We start from the raw sequence: 21141 nt of genomic DNA, 5'->3' as shown, positions 1-21141 counted from the left end.
AGTTCTTCGACTGAAGACTTTGGATTTCTGAAGACTTTGAAAGTGAAGAAATTGGTGTGATCCTGAAGACTTGGTATTCATTCGAGGACCATGAAGCATGAAGACTTTTGTTTTCGTAGTTTCATTTTCTCTTTCTTGAGTCATAGGAAACACCGTACTGTTAAAGGGGGTCGAGTAAATACTATGGAAAAATTTCCAAGTGATGCTCAACTCAAATCCTACACCTACCAATCCCTTTGAGTGAAGCCATTGGAAATCTCATATAGCTCAGTCAATTTCTTCAGTGACAGAGACGAAGTTCTTCTGGTCTCTGAGGAATTTGTTCTGACTGAGGAGTTAGGAATTCGCTAGTGCAGATTGCCTACACAATGAGGAACATAATAGCCATGAGGAATTTGATACTCAAAATTCCGACCGTTGTTGTGCTATGCGCCAGCTGTCCCAAAATATCTACCCACCTAACGGTCATATCATTGAAGGGCATTTATGTCTTATCATGTCGGGCTGCTCCCTAGGCTATAAATAGCCGCCCCCTACAACCAGTAGCTGGTTGGCTGCTCCGAGAGAAACTGACACTTGTCATTTAAGAGCATCCCATCCTCCGAGGACTTTGAGTGAAAATCATCAAGTGAGGAAAACTCCAACCCAAACACCTACAAACCCAAAGTGATTGAGCATCACTGAAGAGATTGATCCTGCGTGGATCCGACGCTTGTTACCTTTGAAGACTGTGCATCTTCCAGACGGTTAGGCGTCATGGTCTAGAGCATCCAAGAGGAAATTGTGGATCGCCGAGTGACCGAGTCTGTGAAGGTTTGGAAGTCACCTGAAGACTTACCACGAGTGATTGGGCGAGGTCTGTGTGACCTTAGCTCAAGGGTAATACGGTGAGGACTAAGTGTCCTGAACTGCGTGATCAGGACTGGGTGTCCGGGACTGTGTGTCCTCAGGTTTAAATACCTAGCCGCCCTACCCAGATGTACAACTGTCAGAGCAGTTGGAACTGGTCTACCAAATCATTGTCTTCACCGAGTTAACTGGTTCCATTTCCTCAACCCTTCCATTTCCTTATTTCTGTGTTCCGTGCTTGTTCATATCTATTTGAAGACTTTGACTGAAGACTTTCTCTATTTCCTCAGCTCAATTTCTTCAGTCTGTTTGTCTTCATTCTGTTTATCCTATGATTACGCTTTCTGTACTCTGTGCTCGTTTTCATTTCATCTTGAAGACCATGCTCATGCTCTGTTATGTTTACTTATGAGTACTTATTCCGCTTCAAGTAGTTCTTCACTCAGGAATTTCCTCAGCCGCAAATTCCTCAGTGAAGAATTCATAAAAATCGCCTATTCACCCCCCTCTAGTCGATATAATGCACTTTCAATTACATCAACCTCTTTAACATAACGCTTCCGCTTTCGGTCTACGAGGGTACGTGGACACACTCTCCCCCTCTCGTTGTTATGCATCTCCTAGATAGATCTTGCGTGATCGTAGGAAATTTTTTGAAATTGCATGCTACGTTCCCCAACACACTTACCATAAGAGAAAGAAGTAAAATGGGCAAAGAAGCAGTCACCGTGGAGGTCCAGAGCAAAATACGACGTTCCATACGACTGCACCCACCCATATGATCGGTCGTATGGAGTGCCATCGCCGCCGCCAGATCCACTATATTCACCTCGTGAAGATGGATCGTGGATCGGACGCTCAAAGACACCAGAAACTCGTCCAGAAGCAGGAACCCTAGTCGACGGAGTGATCCAGAGGGAGGAACCAGCAAGAAGGAGGTCGCCACCTCCACCATCTGCATCAAGAAGGCTCCAACATCATCCCCACTATCATCATCATCATCATCATGATCATCATCTACCTTTCCCTTATTGTAATATCAAGAACCCTAGAGGAGTAACTTGTGTATTACATGTGTGATTCATTCATGTTTCCCATCTTTGGTAGTATGATGTTTGTTGCCTTCATGTGTGAATAGTTCCCTTAGTTCTCGGGGATATGGATGAACCTAGTGTGTGATAGATCAATTGATATTAGGATTTGACATCCTCTTCGCATGTTTATGTTAATGATCTTCTTGACATTGGGTGAAGTCGACCATCCAATGTATGCCAACTTTGGATGGAAGGTTATTACTGTTGGCGAACCGTGTGGTTGCGGAGGTGGGTGGAGTGATAGTCCCATCTCCCTTCGTAGCGGATCGTTGCAGCAGGGGGTAAAACATACCACTTTAGCCGGCTACGTCCATGAGGACATCTTTCCCCTTAATTACCTTTGATAACCGGAGTGGAGAAGAGCGGTGGTGGCGTATGTGATACGGAGCTGCCGCATGTACGAACGTATTTGTACCGGCTCTGCCCACAAAGAGAAACATGTAAAGTGGCTTAGGAATCCGAAATAGCATTGTGTTTGGGCCCCGCTATGGATGCACACCGGAGGGGATTCCGGACTCCCCGGGAACGCTTTAATCCCATCTGTCTCAAGCCTCTCATTTACAATTCTAGTTGTTTACCTTTGTTGATTTATTTATCTTTGCACCTTCAACATTATTTTTTGTCAAGTTACTACTGCTTTGGGGAACTAACAATTTGCAGGCACTCTATTTACACCATTCAAGAGACAAAAAGATTGATTCATGTGCTTCTTGTGGGATCGATACTCTTACTTGGAAAAAACTAAAACTAAACCTCGTGCACTTGCAGGACATCAGCCGCCCTTGCGGCCGCTTGGCAGAGCCGCCGTTCCAGACGGATCGAGGCCCGCTTGTCGGCCAGCTCGCCCGAGGTCTCCGACAACGAGTACGACCCCACGATGGAGACGGGCTCAAACCACATCTCCCCGGCGCCCGCGCCTATGCATGCCGGCTTCATCATGGAGCAAGTGCAGGCGCACTACAACACCGCCATGACGGAGGTGTAGCCTGGGCCACTGCCTATGTCGGCGTTCCAGTTGGCGCAGGAGGAACAACGATACAACATGTTCCTCCTGGAGAAGCACCGGCTGGCAGAGGGCCTAATGTACGTCGAGCGCGCGAGCGAGAAGGCTGTGGTGGCCACAGCCTCGGCGAATCCCAAGTTCGTCGTGGGGCATCGTGCCATCTAGGATGCCGTACGCGTTCAAGCTACCGCCCGATAGGAAGCGCCCACCGCGGAGGTGTAGCTCCTGGTGATCGCGGAGGAGAACAACGCCAACTGCGCCTCCTACCCGTCACAGACGAACTATCCGGCGGCCCGGTGGGATGACGACAACGCGGGCGTCACCATTCTCATCGTGGACCTCACGTCCACCGGCGACGGACAGGTGGCGGACTCCTTCGAGGATGAGTAAGGCATGGGAGGTGGCAGTGCCTTGTGTCGCATGTGGGCTGGTCCGTCTCCCGTGTTCTTCTCTTGCTCACCGGAGATCATACCTTCACTTCACGGGCTTATCACCGGTGCTTGTGAAGACGGCGGATGGAGGAGACCCGCCGGTGACCGCCGTAGTTTTTTTGTACTAAATGTTTGAAATGTAATGAAAACCCACCGTGTTGGCATGCATGACGTTCGTTTATGTAAATTATATCTGAATTTAAATAAAATCTGGCCGTATTTACACAAATTTTGTCTGATTAGTTCGAATGGTAGTTGAAATGTATACGGATAGCGTTGGATGGCGGCCTCTTGCATACGTGTTCGTGTACTGATCCGCCTTTTCGCGGACGGAGGAAATTTACATGTCACTGTTGAAGATGCGCTAATGAGCTAGTGTGTTGTCTTTGGCCAAGGACTCGGAGCACCCATTTTTTACATTACAGAGCCTATATCCACTAGTCATCTAGTCGATGCAAATTTATAGCCGTCCATGATCGTTGAACGGGCAGTACGTACGAGTAGTCTCGTACTTACGGGCACGTGAAAACGGTACCTCTCCATATCCCCACCATGGAACCGGATCAAGAAAACAGACGGAAGAACCTGTATTTGTACTGTCGTATACTGTCGTCTAGCGTTGGCCGCCGCGGCTGGACCGGGCGCGCACTACACAAACACACACCCCATGTGTCCGTCCGTCCGCCGTCCTCGGCATCCACCCACCGCCGTCCCCTTGGTTTCTTCAGCTGGACGCATCTCCGCTCTGTGGCCACATACAGATACATGTACTCAGCCCGATCTATCCGAACTGGCATCGCTACGGCCGTTATTACTCCGCTGAAACCAACTCTCGATCCGATCTGAGTCTCCGAGGCGAAAAGGGGCGTACCCTCGCTTGACGACCGGTACCCGTCGGCAGTACGATTGCAGGTAGCGTTAGCCTGTCACTCTGTCAGCCATGGCGCCACTATGATCGACCGGTGCCCTCCACCTTGCAACCGCAGCTCAGCACCGACGGTCGCAAAGATGAAAGATGGCCGGTCCTTTCCTTGGCTATGCCTATGCTACTGCTAGCTAGTCCATCGGCGTCACTCCACTGCCCCGGTTGGAGTGGGAGTGTCAGTCTGTGACCATTCGGATTTGGTGGCGTCTCGGGCTCACGGTTCAACCGCAGGGTGACACCACTGACTCGGCAGTCCACCGAATCTCCCTCGACCTACCATACCACTGTGTGCATGGAAGCTGAAGCAGTGCTCGTATCTTGTAAAATCTCTGTGCAATTCCTTCTAGTGGCAGCCGAGAGCATCCCAGAGACAAAACGTAGAATATCTACCACTACTCGAAACCTTGGTGGGCATCGGGGGCGGCGATGCATATATGCATCTTGTCGACGGCACCAACCCACCATCAGCAAGCCGCCACCGCTACCAACTTGCCTAGTATTTTTCAAGTGCGTTGTCTAGCTGGTCAACTCTGTCGCGCGGCGACTGAGGATTAGAGTAATGCGGGGGCGAGCGAAGCGGAAAGATTCCGACGCGCCTCCGCTTATCTTAAGCGAGTGAATGGTACGAGGGGAGAGCTGACAAAAACGGCGTGGGGCGGTGGACCAGGGGAGTGAAAAGGCAGGGCAAAGCTCGATTTCTCAAGGACGGCTGCTGCTTTCCTCGCCCTGGCCATGGTCATGGTCCTGCCCCTGCGTCTGCATGCGATCGGAGTGGTTGCTCACTTTGAAGTTGTTTCGTTGGACCATGCATGGGCGGGCATGCACAATGCGATGCGTTGCTTGCATTGCCTTTTTGTGTCGATGGTTGATGAGATAACCGGATGGATGTGGTGGATCAAGGTGGGTTGTTTGCGGTACCAAGTTTTACTTTGAGCCAAGTTAGAGTGAGGGTGTAATGGTTTTGATAAATGGGTAGTAATCGAGTAACTTTCAACCTAATGTTGTCCAACTATAGAAAACCAATGCCCACAATTGACAAAATACACCATCTAGGTGAGCTCACTTGAACATTGGGTTGAAGTTTAGAAGTTGCACATATGAAGCAGACAGAAAAGAATGGATTGAACCTATAGCATGATGAGAGCATCTACAACCCGAATTGCCTAATCCGAGCCCCTATACGTCCGCGGACGCACCGGGGGCGCTCGCGGATAGTGACCGGGCGAGCATCAAATATCGGCATTTGCAACCACAATCCCTATTTTCAAAGCACCAAATCAATGCAAACACATGCACGTCGATCATTGTAGTCAAACATTGCTTAGTGCACACAAATACAAATTGTTCATACTTAATAATACAAAATCCAAACATAGTTCAAGCATAAAAATTGTTCATAGTGCATAATTGATAATTTAAAAGCAAAGTTTACTGATTTCCTGTGTGGATCCACATATGCTCCACAAGATCATATAGAAGTTGCATATGCACTATTGATCTCGTAGTTGTCAATGCATCTCCAGAAAGTTGGCAATGCTTTGTGCCTCTTGTTCTGGGAGGCGGACGTGAACACCGGGCGGGCATGCACAATGCGATGCGTTACTTGCATTGCCTTTTTGTTTCGCTGGTTGATAAGATAACGCCGGGTGGATGTGGTGGATCAAGGTGGGTCGTTTGCGGTACCAAGTTTTACTTTGAGCCAAATTAGAGTGAGGGTGTGAGGGTTTTAATAAATGGGTAGTAATCGGGTAACTTTCAACCTAATGTAGTCCGACTGTAGAAAACTAATACCCACAATTGACAAAATGCACCGTCTAGGTGAGCTTACGTGAACATTGGCTTGACGTTCAAAAGTGGCACACACGAAGCAAATAGAAAAGAATGGATTGAGTCTATAGCACGAGAGCATCTACAACCAAAATTGTCTAATCTGAACACCTATACGTCCGCGAACGCGCCGGATGGGCCCGTGGACAGTGATAGGGTGGGCCTCAAATATTGGCATTTGCAACCACAATCCCTATTTTCAAAGCACCAAATCCATGCAAACACATGCGCGTCGACCATTGTGGCCAAGCATAGTTTAGTGTACACATATACAAATTGTTCGTGCTTGATAATACAAAATTCAAACATAGTTCAAACATAAATATTGTTCATAGTGCATAATTGATAATTTAAAAAGCAAAGTTTACTATGTGGACCCACAGATGCTCCACAAGATCATCCAGAAGTTGCATATGGACCTGTTGATCTCACAGTTTTTGATGCATCTCTAGAAAGTTGGCAATACTCTCTGCCACATGCACAATGTGATGCATTGCTTGCGTTGCCTTTTTGTTTCGATGGTTGATGAGATAACCGGATGGATGTGGTGGATCAAGGTGGGTTGTTTGCGGTACCAAGTTTTACTTTGAGCCGAATTAGAGTGAGGGTATGATGGTTTTGATAAATGGGTAGTAATCACTTTCATCCTAATGTAGTACAACTATAGAAAACTAATACCCACAATTGACAAAATACACCGTCTAGGTAAGCTCACGTGAACGTTCAAAAGTGGCACACATGAAGCAAATAGAAAAGAATGGATAGAACCTATAGCACCAGAGCATCTACAACCATAATTGCCTAATACGAACCCCTATACATCCGCGAACGTGCCTGGACAGGCCCGCGGATAGTCACTTGGCGGGCCTCAAATATTGGCATCTGCAACCACAATCCCTATTTTCAAAGCACCAAATCCATGCAAACATATGTACATCGATCATTGTGGTCATACATTGCTTAGTGCACACAAATATAAATTGTTCGTACTTAATAATTCAAAATCCAAACATAGTTCATGCATAAAAATTGTTCATTATGCATAATTGATAATTTAAAAGCAAAATTACTGATTTCCTGTGTGGATCCATATATGTTCCACAAGATCATCTAGAAGTTGCATATGCACCTATTGATCTCGCAGTTGTCGATGTATCTCCAGAAAGTTGGCAATGCTCTCTGCCTCTTGTTCCAAGAGGTGGACGTGAACACCGGCTTGTCGAAATCATGTGTGCGCACTGCCCCTTCACTCTCATCCTCGACAATCATGCTGTGCAAGATTACACAACATGTCATGAGCTACCAAAGTGTCTCCAGTTCCCACATTATCGCATATCCATGAATAATACCAGAAAGAGCTTGGATCACTCCAAATGCCCTCTCCACATCCTTCCTAACTCCCGCTTGCATTGTTGCAAAGCAGCTTTGTTTGTTGCCTTGGGGATCAGATATGGTCTTCACAAATGTCGCCCACTGAGAATAGATACCATTGGCAAGGTAGTGCATCATGGTGTAGTGTGCACATTGACGGTATAGTTGCACGGTGGAGCTTTGCCATCACAGAGTCTCTTGAATAAAGAAGAACGTCGCAGCATGTTGATGTTACTACATAAACCTGGCGTGCCAAAGAAAGCATGCCATATCCACAAGTCCTATGATGTCATTGCTTCAAGTATGATGGTGGCTTCTTTGGCATGACCTTGGTATTGCCCACGCAAACCTTTTGGGCAGTTCCTCCATTGTCAGTGCATGCAATCAAATGAACCTAACATACCTGGTAATCCTCTTGCGGCTCCAATTGCCAACAATTTTTCTGTGTCCTCCACAGTGAGATCTCGTAGGTACTCCGGTCTAAACACCTTCACCATAGTGCATGCACCGTGGTGTTCAGGACCATGGCCTCTCCCATCCTGTTTTTTGCATCAATTGCATATGTTGTTTTCCTATAAGCAAACATCCTGAGAGCAGCCACGCATTTTTGCAGAGGAGAGAAGGATAGTTTTCCTCAACGATCCTTCCTCAGCTTGAAGTTGTCATCAGCCTTCTCCACGCCTTCCACTACCCCCAAGAAGAAGTTTCTGCTCATCCGGTAGCGACGATGAAAGAAAGTTTCATGGAATGTTGGGACCATTGTGAAGTAGTGCATGTACAGAAGGCACTCCCCGACAATCCTATCATGGGGAATAACTCTCCGGCCCTTGATGGAACCCTTGAAGTTGAGGACATGCTCCTCTGACTTCTTCAACTCCTCTCGGATGCTCATCATCATCATTTCAGCATCATCATCGTCCGAATCCGATAAGCGATGAACTCGTTGAATATGAAATAGTCAAGATCATCATTTCCATAGCCATCATTGCACGACAAATCCATTGGTGACCTACAAGTAATGGTAGCAAGAATAAAAATCGGCTCGGCCATATTTCATGGAACACGTAGTGCGTGAGGTGCAAATATGGGGGAGTTTGATGTACCAGGGCAGCGTCCGGTGGCGACAACCTTGTCTGGTGGCAGCCTAGGTCAGCAACGGTGCGGGTAGGGGCGTCCGATGGAGAAACCTTGTGTTGGGGATGGCGGCAGAGCACTGATACCCCATTTTATTGATCCGATATTGGAACAGAAAAGAGTACCCCGCACCTATTTCCCCATAGGTGACCTTGAGTTATCGAACCCGCGAGAGGAAGACTCCCTTGAAGCGATGGTCTCTAGCAAGCTTTTGTCGAAGTGTCAAATCCAGCTTTTGACCGAATCGGCAAGAAAATAGTGATTCAAACACTTACAATAAAAAGAGGTACGGGTATGAGGTCTTATGCTTACAACCATGTATTTGCACGAGGGTCAAATAGGATATTAATTTGTGCGCTATAAGTCACCCATCAAGATGTGCTTGTTACGGATCAAAGTGGGGGATGTGTCCAAATGACACCTTGACCGGCACGAGTCCTGCATCAAGAATCAGTTGCCCTACCGTAGGACCTATTCGTCGCACAGGGTTGCCTTGATAATTAAGATAATGAAATCAGACAAGAGCTTTGGTCGTTTAATGACTACACCTCATTTATCCCCAAGGATATGGTCCATGTTACCCTATTGAACCTTACTGTCACCGGTGTCACGGTCTTCTAGCTCCTATCCTCACAAGTGCTCGATCTCCATGATCCTGGGTACCTGTAGTGATGAAGATCGCGGACAAGACAAGAGACATCTTCATGGAACAATTTTATTTCACACATACGGGACATTATGTCAAAGTCTTCCATTGATCCCATCAATAAATATCTTGGGCTGCAAGCCTCATACCTCAACACATACCTTACAGAACTATTCACACATGGAGATCAGATCGCTGGAAGAAAACATTAAAGAACACATCTTGAGATTGATTGATTGCAATATGTCTTACAATGGATTCCTTGTGCGATGCACGATTACAAGTATGAACTAGATGGGAGAGCACTATGGTGGTCGTGGAGATGGTGATGGTGGCAACTAGGGTTTGTGGATGAAGAAGATGATGAAGTGGTTCTGGCTTCTGTGCTTGTCGCTCTATTAACATTTTGATGGTGTTCCTTTAATAAAAGTTGCTCAGGTGGACGATATGCCTTAAAATCCATGCCAAACGGGTGCTCGCGCCCGTATAGAACACCGTCTTTTACTCTGTTTCCACAGAGACACCTCTTGTTGATTCCCTCTTCTTCCATTCTTCTTCCATCCATTTCCACACGTGATTTCTTTCCATTTTAGCCCATTTCCTATGGAAACACATCAAAGAGAGGATTTGTGGAATCCTTTGCATTCGTTAGTCATTAGTGACAATATCGAAGCGAATATCTCTTTTTGAATGAAATATCTCGGTTTAAACATAGGTGAAATGAGTATAAAAATATCACTCATCAAGCACCGATGGCAGAAGAAGCCCGGTGGTGGCTATGTGGAGGAGGACGAACAAAGAAGAAGAGAGAGCTGCTTGGGCAAGGAGGGGGGAGGCGGATATGGGAAAATTAGCATGGGCCCTAGCAGTCAGTCTAACGTGGCGGGCGTGTCCACGAGCATCCAGGCGTCCCCATATCCGCCCCAGATATGGGTCGGATACGAGGAGTGCCGGTTAATCCGGGCATTTGGGACGGTTATGGGGAGCCTGGTTGGGTGGCAATTTTGCGTCTGGTCACTGACCGGGCAACCCGTCCAGGCGTTTGGGGCAGATTTGAGGGCTCGGGTTGTAGATGCTTTGACGCCTCTTATGACATCAAATATGAAGATTGAAGATCACCATTGGATAATTAACCTTATGATATGTCTCAAACGTATCTATAAATTTTTATTGTTAAATTCTATTATGTTACCACTTTTATGTACTTTTTACACCAATTATATTATTATTTTCTAGACTAACCTATTAATCTAGTGCCAGTTCCTGTTTTTTGCTTATTTTCCGTTTTATAGAAAATCAATACCTACGAAGGTCCAAACATGATGCCATGATTTTTATGGACCAGAAGGAACACTGGAAGCTTCGCGAGACGTCGAGAGGAGTCATGAGGGGCCCATAAGCCCAGGTGGCGGCCAAGGGAGGCCGCACCACCTAGGCTTGTGTGCCCCCTGAGCCACCAATTGACCTAATTCCACCGCCATAAATTCTTATACATATTGAAACCATCTAACGTTCCTTCAAAAGCGAAATATCGCCGCTGCAAGCCTCTATTCCGAAGAGATCTGCTACTCTCGTTGGAGTTGTTGGATTTCCCCAAAGAGGAAGGGTGATGTAGCACAGTAGCAGAAAGTATTTCCCTCGGTTAAGAACCAAGGTTTAATCAAACTAGCAGGAGTCTCCAAGCTACCAAGATAAGCGGGTAGCACCTACACACGAACAAAATAAATGCCCAAATGGCATAGGGTTTGTCAGTCCCCTTGTATTTCTAGTTGTAAGGTTAAAGGCAAATAGTGGTAGATGGTGATATAGCAAAGCGGCAAAATGATAAGAGTGAATAAAAGAGCAATTGAATAACACAAGTATTTATAGAGAATGGACCCAGGGGCCATAGGTTAACTAGTGGCATCCCCCTCGAAGGTGCAGAAGACTAGGGTTTGGCTATGCAACACCCGATGTATTGATCGGGTGCACGGGGCACATATATATGATGTACAAGGAGGGCCACAACCTCAACTATACAGGAAACTAGGAGGTGGGCCTATGATACAAATATACATGCACAGATATATTCAACACCCCCTCGTAGTTGAAGCGTCGCCAGTGATGCAGAGACTAGACCAAAACTCCTCGAAGGTGGAAGTAGGCATTCCCTTAGTCATCACATCGGCGAACTGTTGTGCCATCGGAACATGGAGAACATGAATCCGTCCAAGGGCTAATTGTTCGCGCACAAAGTGAATATCGAGCTCGATGTGCTTCATCTGACGATGATGAACGGGGTTGGCCAAAAGATAGACATCAGAGACGTTATCACAGTAGACCATCATAGCCTGAGAAACATCATGGTGCAACTCCTGAAGTAGCTGTCGAAGCCAAGTGCACTCGGCGATGGCGTTAGCTATAGCTCGATACTCTGCCTCCGTGTTGGAGCGCGACACCATGGGTTGTCGTTTCGACGGCCACGAGTGTTGGGGAACGTAGCAGAAATTCAAAATTTTCTACGCATTACCAAGATCAATCTATGGAGTAATCTAGCAACGAGGGGAATGAGAGTGCATCTACATACCCTTGTAGATCGCTAAGCGGAAGCGTTCAAGTGAACGGGGTTGATGGAGTCGTACTCGTCGTGATCCAAATCACCGATGATCCTAGTGCCGAACGGACGGCACCTCCGCGTTCAACACACGTACAGCCCGGTGACGTCTCCTACGCCTTGATCCAGCAAGGGGAGAAGGAGAGGTTGGGGAAGACTCCATCCAGCAGCAGCATGACGGCATGGTGGTGAAGGAGGAGCGTGGCAATCCTGCAGAGCTTCGCCAAGCACCGCGGGAGAAGAGGAGGACTTGGGAGAGGGGGAGGGCTGCGCCAAGACTTGGGGTGCCGCTGCCCTCCCACCCCACACATATATATATATATATAGGGGCAAGGGAGAGGGGGCCGGCCCCCATAGATCCAATCTGAGGAGGGGGCGGCGGCCAAGGGGGGTTGCCTTCCCCCCCAAGGCAAGGGGGCGCCCCCCTTTAGGGTTCCCCCAAACCCTAGGCACATGGGCCCTAGGGGGGGAGGCGCCCAGCCCACTAAGGGGCTGGTCCCTCTCCACATACAGCCCATAGGGCCCTCCGGGGCAGGTGGACCCTCCCGGTGGACCCCCGGAACACCTCCGGTGGTCCCGGTACAATACCGGTAACCCCCGAATTATTCCAGTGACCGTATGATGACTTCCCATATATAAATCTTTACCTCCGGACCATTCCGGAACTCCTCGTGACATCCGGGATCTCATCCGGGACACCGAACAACATTCGGTAACCACGTACATCTATTCCCTATAACCCTAGCGTCATCGAACCTTAAGTGTGTAGACCCTACGGGCTCGGGAGTCATGCAGACATGGCTGAGACAACTCTCCGGTCAATAACCAACAGCGGGATCTGGATACCCATGTTGGCTCCCACATGCTCCACGATGATTTCATCGGATGAACCACGATGTCAAGGATTCAATCAATCCCGTATACAATTCCCTTTGTCTAGCGGTACGATACTTGCCCGAGATTCGATCGTCGGTATCCCGATACCTTGTTCAATCTCATTACCGGCAAGTCTCTTTACTCGTTCCGTAACACATCATCCCGTGATCAACTCCTTGGTCACATTGTGCACATTATGATGATGTCCTACCGAGGGGGCCCAGAGATACCTCTCCGTTTACACGGAGTGACAAATCCCAGTCTCGATTCGTGCCAACCCAACAGACACTTTCGGAGATACTTGTAGTGTACCTTTATAGCCACCCAGTTACGTTGTGAGTGGCACACCCAAAGCACTCCTACGGTATCCGGGGGTTGCACAATCTCATGGTCTAAGGAAATGATACTTGACATTAGAAAAGCTTTAGCATACGAACTACACGATCTATGTGCTAGGCTTAGGATTGGGTCTTGTCAATCACATCATTCTCCTAATGATGTGATCCCGTTATCAACGACATCCAATGTCCATGGTCAGGAAACCGTAACCATCTATTGATCAACGAGCTAGTCAACTAGAGGCTTACTAGGGACATGGTGTTGTCTATGTATCCACACATGTATCTGAGTTTCCTATCAATACAATTCTAGCATGGATAATAAACGATTATCATGAACAAGGAAATATAATAATAACCAATTTATTATTGCCTCTAGGGCATATTTCCAACAGTCTCCCACTTGCACTAGAGTCAATAATCTAGTTCACATCGCCATGTGATTAACACTCACAGGTCACATCGCCATGTGACCAACATCCAAGAGTCTACTAGACTCAATGATCTAGTTCACATCACTATGTGATAAACACTCAAAGAGTTCTGGGTTTGATCATGTTATGCTTGTGAGAGAGGTTGTAGTCAACGGGTCTTGCCATATTCAGATCCCTATGTATTTCGCAAAACTTTATATCGTAGATGCTGCTACCACATTCCACTTGGAGCTATTCCAAATTATTGCTTCATTATACGTATCCGGTATCTCTACTCAGAGCTATCCGGATAGGTGTTAAGCTTACATCGACGTAACTCTTTACGTCGAACTCTTTATCACCTCCATAACCGAGAAACATTTGCTTATTCTTCTAAGGATAATTTTGACCGCTATCTGGTGATCCAGTCCTAGATCACCTTTGTACCCTCTTGCTAGACATGTGGCAAGGCACACATCAGGTGCGGTACTCAGCATGGCATACCGTATAGAGCCTATGACAAAAGCATAGGGGACGACCTTCGTCCTTTCTCTTTCTTCTGCCGTGGTCAAGCTTTGAGTCTTACTCAACTTCACACCTTACAACTCAGGTAAGAACCCCTTCTTTGACTGATCTATTTTGAAATCCTTCAAAAACATGTCAAGGTGTCTTGATCTATCTCTATAGATCTTGATGCCCAATATGTAAGCAGCTTTATCCAGGTCTTCCTTTGAAAAACACTCTTCAAACAACCGTTTATGCTTTCCAGAAATTCTACATTATTTCGGATCAACAATATGTCATCCACATATACTTATCAGAAATGTTGTAGTGCTCCCACTCACTTTCTTGTAAATACAAGTTTCTAGCAAACATTGTATAAACCTAAAAGCTTTGATCACTCCATCAAAACATATATTCCGATTCCGAGATGCTTGCTCTAGTCCATAGAAGGATTGTTGGAGCCAGCATACCTTTTAGCATCCTTAGGATCGACAAAACCTTTTATTGTATCACATACAACTTTTCTTACGAAAAGTGGTAAGAAAACTTGTTTTGACATCCATCTGTAAGATTTCATAATCGAAAAATACAGCTAATGCTATCATGATTCCGACGGACTTAAGCATCGCTACGGGTGAGAAATTCTCATCGTAGTCAACTCCTTGAACTTGTGAAAAGATACTTTCCCACATGTCGAGCTTCATAGATGGTAACATTACCGCCCACGTCCATCTTCTTCTTAAAGATCCATTTATCTCTATTGCTTGCCGATCATCGGGCAAGTCCACCAAAGTCCATACTTTGTTCTGATGTATGGATCCTATCTCGGATTTCATGGCTTCTAACCATTTGTCGGAATACGGGCCCACCATCGCTTCTCCATAGATCGTAGGTTCATTGTTGTCTAACAACATGATATCTAAGACAGGATTACCGTACCACTTAGGAGTAGTACATATCCTTGTCGACCTACGAGGTTCGATAGCAACTTGATCCGAAGCTTCATGATCACTATCATTAACTTCCTATTCAACAGACGTAGGTGCCACTGAAAACATCTTTCTGTGTTGCATCATTCTCTGGTTGAAATAAAGGTTCAACAACCTCATCAAGTTCTATCTTCCTCCCACTCAATTCTTTCGAGAGAAACTCCTTCTTGGAAAGGACCCGTTCTTAGCGACAAACAATTTGCCCTCGGATCTGAGATACAAGGTATACCCTACTGTCACCTTTGGGTATCCTATGAAGATGTGTTTGTCCGCTTTGGGTTCGAGCTTCTCTGGCTGAAGCCTTAAGCATCGCAGCCCCAAACATTAAGAAACGACAACTTTGGTTTCTTGCCAAACCAATGTTCATATGACATCGTCTCAACGGACTTAGATGGTGTCCTATCTAAAGTGAATGCAATTGTCTCTAACGCATAACCTCAAAATGAAAACGGTAGATCGGTAAGAGACATCATAGATCGCACCATATCTCATAAGGATCGATTACGACGTCCGGACACACCATTACCCTGTGGTGTTCCAGGTGGCTTCAACAGTGAAACAATTCCACAATGTCTTAAGTGATTGCCAAACTCATAACTCAGAAAATCCCCTTTTGATCAGATCATAGGAACATGATCTTTTTGTTATGATGATTCTTAACTTCACTCTAAAATCGCTTGAACTTTTCAAACGTTTCAGACTTGTGCTTCATTAAGTAAATATACCTATATCTACTCAAATCGTCAGTGAAGATGAGAAAATAGCGATATCCACCGCACGCTTCAATTCTCATTGGATCACACGCATCAGCATGTATGATTTCCAACAAGTCACTTGCCCGTTTCATTATACCTGAAAACGGGGTCTTAGTCATCCTGCCCATGAGGCATGGCTCGCATGTGTCAAGCGATTCAAAATCAAGTGACTCCAAACATCCATCGATATGGATTTTCTTCATGAATCTTACGCCAATATGACCTAAGCGGCAGTGCCACAAGAAAGTGGTACTATCATTATTAACTCTACATCTTTCGGCGTGAACATGTGTATCACCATGACCGAGATTCAATGAACCATTTACATAGGGTGCATGACCATGAAAGGTATCATTCATGTAAACAGAATAACCATTATTCTCTAACTTAAATGAATGACCGTATTGCAATGAACATGATCTAATCATATTCATGCTCAACGTAGACACCTGATAACACTTATCTAGGTTCAATACTAATCACGAAGGCATATGGAGCGTGCGATGGTGATATCATCAACTTTGGAAACACTTCCAACACACATCGTCACCTCGCCCTCAGCCAGTCTCCGTTTAGTCCGTAGCTTTTGCTTCAAGTCACCAATAATAGTAACTGAACCGGTATCCAATACCCAGGTGCTACTGGGAGTACTAGTGAGGTACACATTAATGATACGTATAAATTTGTTGAAGTTGCCAGCCTTCTTATCTACCATGCATTTGGGGTAATCCCGCTACCAGTGACCATTCTCTTAACAATAGAAGCACTTAGTCTCGAGTTTGGGTTCAACTTGGGTTCCTTCACTGGAGCGGCACCTGGTTTGCCATCCATGAAGTTTCCCTTCTAGCCCTTGCCCTTCTTGAAACCAGTGGTCTTGTTAAACCATCAACACTTGATGCTCCTTCTTGATTTCTACCTTTTGCGGTCTTAAGCACCGCGAACAGCTCTGGGATCAACTCCATCCCTTGCATGTCATAGTTCATCATGAAGATCTAGTAGCATAGTGATAGTGGCTAGAGAACTCTATCAATCACTATCTTATCGGAAAGTTTAACTCCCACTTGATTTAAGTGATTGTAGCACCCAGACATTCTGAGCACATGCTCACTAGTTGAGCTATTCTCCTCCATCTTGTTGGCTAAAGAACTTGTCAGAGGTCTCACACCTCTCAACACGGGAATAAGCCTGAAATCCCAATTTGAGCTCTTGGAACATCTCATATGTCTTATGGCGTTCAAAACGTCATTGGAATCCCGATTCTAAGCCGTAAAGTATGGTGCACTAAACTATCAAGTAGTCATCAGGATGTGTCTGTCAGGTGTTCACAACATCCACAGACGACGTTGTAGGGGTTTGCACATCGAGCGGTGCATCAAAGACGTAAGCCTTCTGTGTAGCAGTGAGGACACTCCTCGGACTACGGACCTAGTCCGCATCATTGCTTACAATATCTTTCAACTTAATCTTTCTCTAGGAACGTATTGAAACAGGGAGCTACAACGTGAGCTATTTATCTACAACATATTTGCAAAGACAATTTAGACTATGTAAATGATAATTTAGTTCATCTAATCAAATTATTTAATGAACTCCCACTCAGATAGACATCCCTCTAGTCATCTAAGTGAAACATGATCCGAGTCAATTAGGCCGTGTCCGATCATCACGTGAGACGGACTAGTCAACATCGGTGAACATCTTCATGTTGATCGTATCTTCTATACGACTCATGCTCGACCTTTCGGTCTTCCGTGTTCCGAGGCCATGTCTGTACATGCTAGGCTCATCAAGTCAACCTAAGTGTATTGCGTGTGTAAATCTGGCTTACACCCGTTGTATTCGAACGTTAGAATCTATCACACCCGATCGTCACGTGGTGCTTAGAAACAACGAACCTTCGCAACAGTGCACAGTTAGGGGGAACACTTTTCTTGAAATTTTAGTGAGGGATCATCTTATTTAAGCTACCGTCGTTCTAAGCAAATAAGATGTAAAACATGATAAACATCACATGCAATCAAATAGTGACATGATATGGCCAATATCATTTTGCTCCTTTTGATCTCCATCTTCGGGGCTCCATGATCATCGTTGTCACCGGCATGACACCATGATCTCCATCATCATGATCTCCATCATCGTGTCTTCTTGAAGTTGTCTCATCATCTATTATTTCTACTACTATGGCTAACGCTTTTAGCAATAAAGTAAAGTAATTACATGACGTTTATGTTGACACGCAGGTCATAAATAAATTAAGACAACTCCTATGGCTCCTGCCGGTTGTCATACTCATCGACATGCAAGTCGTGATTCCTATTACAAGAACATGATCAATCTCATACATCACATATATCATTCATCACATCCTTTTGGCCATATCACATCACAAGGCATATGCTGCAAAACAAGTTAGACGTCCTCTAATTGTTGTTGCAAGTTTTTTACGTGGCTGTTATAGGTTTCTAGCAAGAACGTTTCTTACCTACGCGAAAACCACAACGTGATATGCCAATTTCTATTTACCCTTCATAAGGACCCTTTTCATCGAATCCGATCCGAGTAAAGTGGGAGAGACAAACACCCGCTAGCCACCTTATGCAACTAGTGCATGTCAGTCGGTGGAACCAGTCTCACGTAAGAGTACGTGTAAGGTTGGTCCGGGCCGCTTCATCCCACGATGCCGCCGAATCAAGATAAGACTAGTAACGGCAAGCAAATTGACAAAATTGATGCCCACAACAACTTGTGTTCTACTCGTGCATAGAAACTACGCATAGACCTAGCTCTGATACCACTGTTGGGGAACGTAGCAGAAATTCAAAATTTTCTACGCATTACCAAGATCAATCTATGGAGTAATCTAGCAACGAGGGGAAGGAGAGTGCATCTACATACCCTTGTAGATCGCTAAGCGGAAGCGTTCAAGTGAACGGGGTTGATGGAGTCGTACTCGTCGTGATCCAAATCACCGATGATCCTAGTGCCGAACGGACGGCACCTCCGCGTTCAACACACGTACAGCCCGGTGACGTCTCCTACGCCTTGATCCAGCAAGGGGAGAAGGAGAGGTTGGGGAAGACTCCATCCAGCAGCAGCATGACGGCATGGTGGTGAAGGAGGAGCGTGGCAATCCTGCAGAGCTTCGCCAAGCACCGCGGGAGAAGAGGAGGACTTGGGAGAGGGGGAGGGCTGCGCCAAGACTTGGGGTGCCGCTGCCCTCCCACCCCCACATATATATAGGGGCAAGGGAGAGGGGGGCCGGCCCCCTCAGATCCAATCTGACGAGGGGGCGGCGGCTAAGGGGGGTTGCCTTGCCCCCCAAGGCAAGGGGGCGCCCCCCTTTAGGGTTCCCCCAAACCCTAGGCGCATGGGCCCTAGGGGGGGAGGCGCCCAGCCCACTAAGGGGCTGGTCCCTCTCCACATACAGCCCATAGGGCCCTCCGGGGCAGGTGGACCCTCCCGGTGGACCCCCGGAACACCTCTCGTGGTCCCGGTACAATACCGGTAACCCCCGAATTATTCCGGTGACCGTATGATGACTTCCCATATATAAATCTTTACCTCCGGACCATTCTGGAACTCCTCGTGACGTCCGGGATCTCATCCGGGACTCCGAACAACATTCGGTAACCACGTACATCTATTCCCTATAACCCTAGCGTCATCAAACCTTAAGTGTGTAGACCCTACGGGCTCGGGAGTCATGCAGACATGGCCGAGACAACTCTCCGGTCAATAACCAACAGCGGGATCTGGATACCCATGTTGGCTCCCACATGCTCCACGATGATTTCATCGGATGAACCATGATGTCAAGGATTCAATCAATCTCGTATACAATTCCCTTTGTCTAGCGGTACGATACTTGCCCGAGATTCGATCGTCGGTATCCCGATACCTTGTTCAATCTCATTACCGGCAAGTCTCTTTACTCGTTCCATAACACATCATCCCGTGATCAACTCCTTGGTCACATTGTGCACATCATGATGATGTCCTACCGAGGGGGCCCAGAGATACCTCTCCGTTTACACGGAGTGACAAATCCCAGTCTCGATTCGTGCCAACCCAACAGACACTTTCGGAGATACCTGTAGTGTACCTTTATAGCCACCCAGTTACGTTGTGACGTTTGGCACACCCAAAGCACTCCTACGGTATCCGGTAGTTGCACAATCTCATGGTCTAAGGAAATGATACTTGACATTAGAAAAGCTTTAGCATACGAACTACACGATCTATGTGCTAGGCTTAGGATTGGGTCTTGTCCATCACATCATTCTCCTAATGATGTGATCCTGTTATCAACGACATCCAATGTCCATGGTCAGGAAACCGTAACCATCTATTGATCAACGAGCTAGTCAACTAGAGGCTTACTAGGGACATGGTGTTGTCTATGTATCCACACATGTATCTGAGTTTCCTATCAATACAATTCTAGCATGGATAATAAACGATTATCATGAACAAGGAAATATAATAATAACCAATTTATTATTGCCTCTAGGGCATATTTCCAACAACGAGATGAGGGAGGGGCCAAGTTAGACATCGTAGCCGGAGCTACAACATTGCATATCAGGACAGCCGGCCCAATCAGCATCGGAATAAGCCACCATATCTATAGAGGGAGATGCCATCAATGTCAGCCCAAGAGTCATTGTGCCACAGATATACCAAAGGATCCGCTTCATGAGATTCCAACGGGAGTCATGTGGAGAGTGCATGTGAAGGCACACCTGCTGAATAGCATACTGCAATCTGGACTGGTGAGTGTCAAATACTGGAGAACATCGATAATAGATCAATAGAAAGGAGCATCCGATGCGGGAGAACCATCCAGCGCAGAGAGTTTTGCCTTCATGTCAACAGGAGTGGCAATGGGGTTGCAATTGAGCGTACTAGCTCGCTCAAGCACTCATGTGCATACTTCTGCTGAAGAAGAAAAAACCAATTGGCTCACTGAACTACATCAATGCCGAGGAAGTAATGCAGGGCACCCAAATCCTTGATAGCAAACTCGCCACGAAACCGGTGAGTGATCTGCTGAAGAAGCTCTGTAGAAGATGCTGTCAGGATGATGTTGTCGACATAAAGCAGCAGATATGCAATCGCGTCGCCATGATGATAGACAAATAGTGAGGCATATGAACGTGTGATGCAGAATCCAACTGCTGAAGAAATCCGGTGATGCGCTGGTACCAGGCACGAGGGGCTTTCTTGAGGCCATAGAGAGATCGGGCAAGCAAGCACACGTGAGCGGGATGAGTGGCGTCGAAGAAACCGGTGGGCTGCTCATATTAGATCTGCTCGGCAAGATGGCCATTAAGAAAAATGTTGGAGACATCCATCTGATGTACATGCCAGGCATGAGAGACCGCTGATAC

This window comes from Triticum urartu, chromosome 3 (assembly GCF_003073215.2).
Source record: "Triticum urartu cultivar G1812 chromosome 3, Tu2.1, whole genome shotgun sequence".
Classification (NCBI taxonomy): Eukaryota; Viridiplantae; Streptophyta; class Magnoliopsida; order Poales; family Poaceae; genus Triticum; species Triticum urartu.
This window is presented reverse-complemented; position numbering follows the sequence as displayed.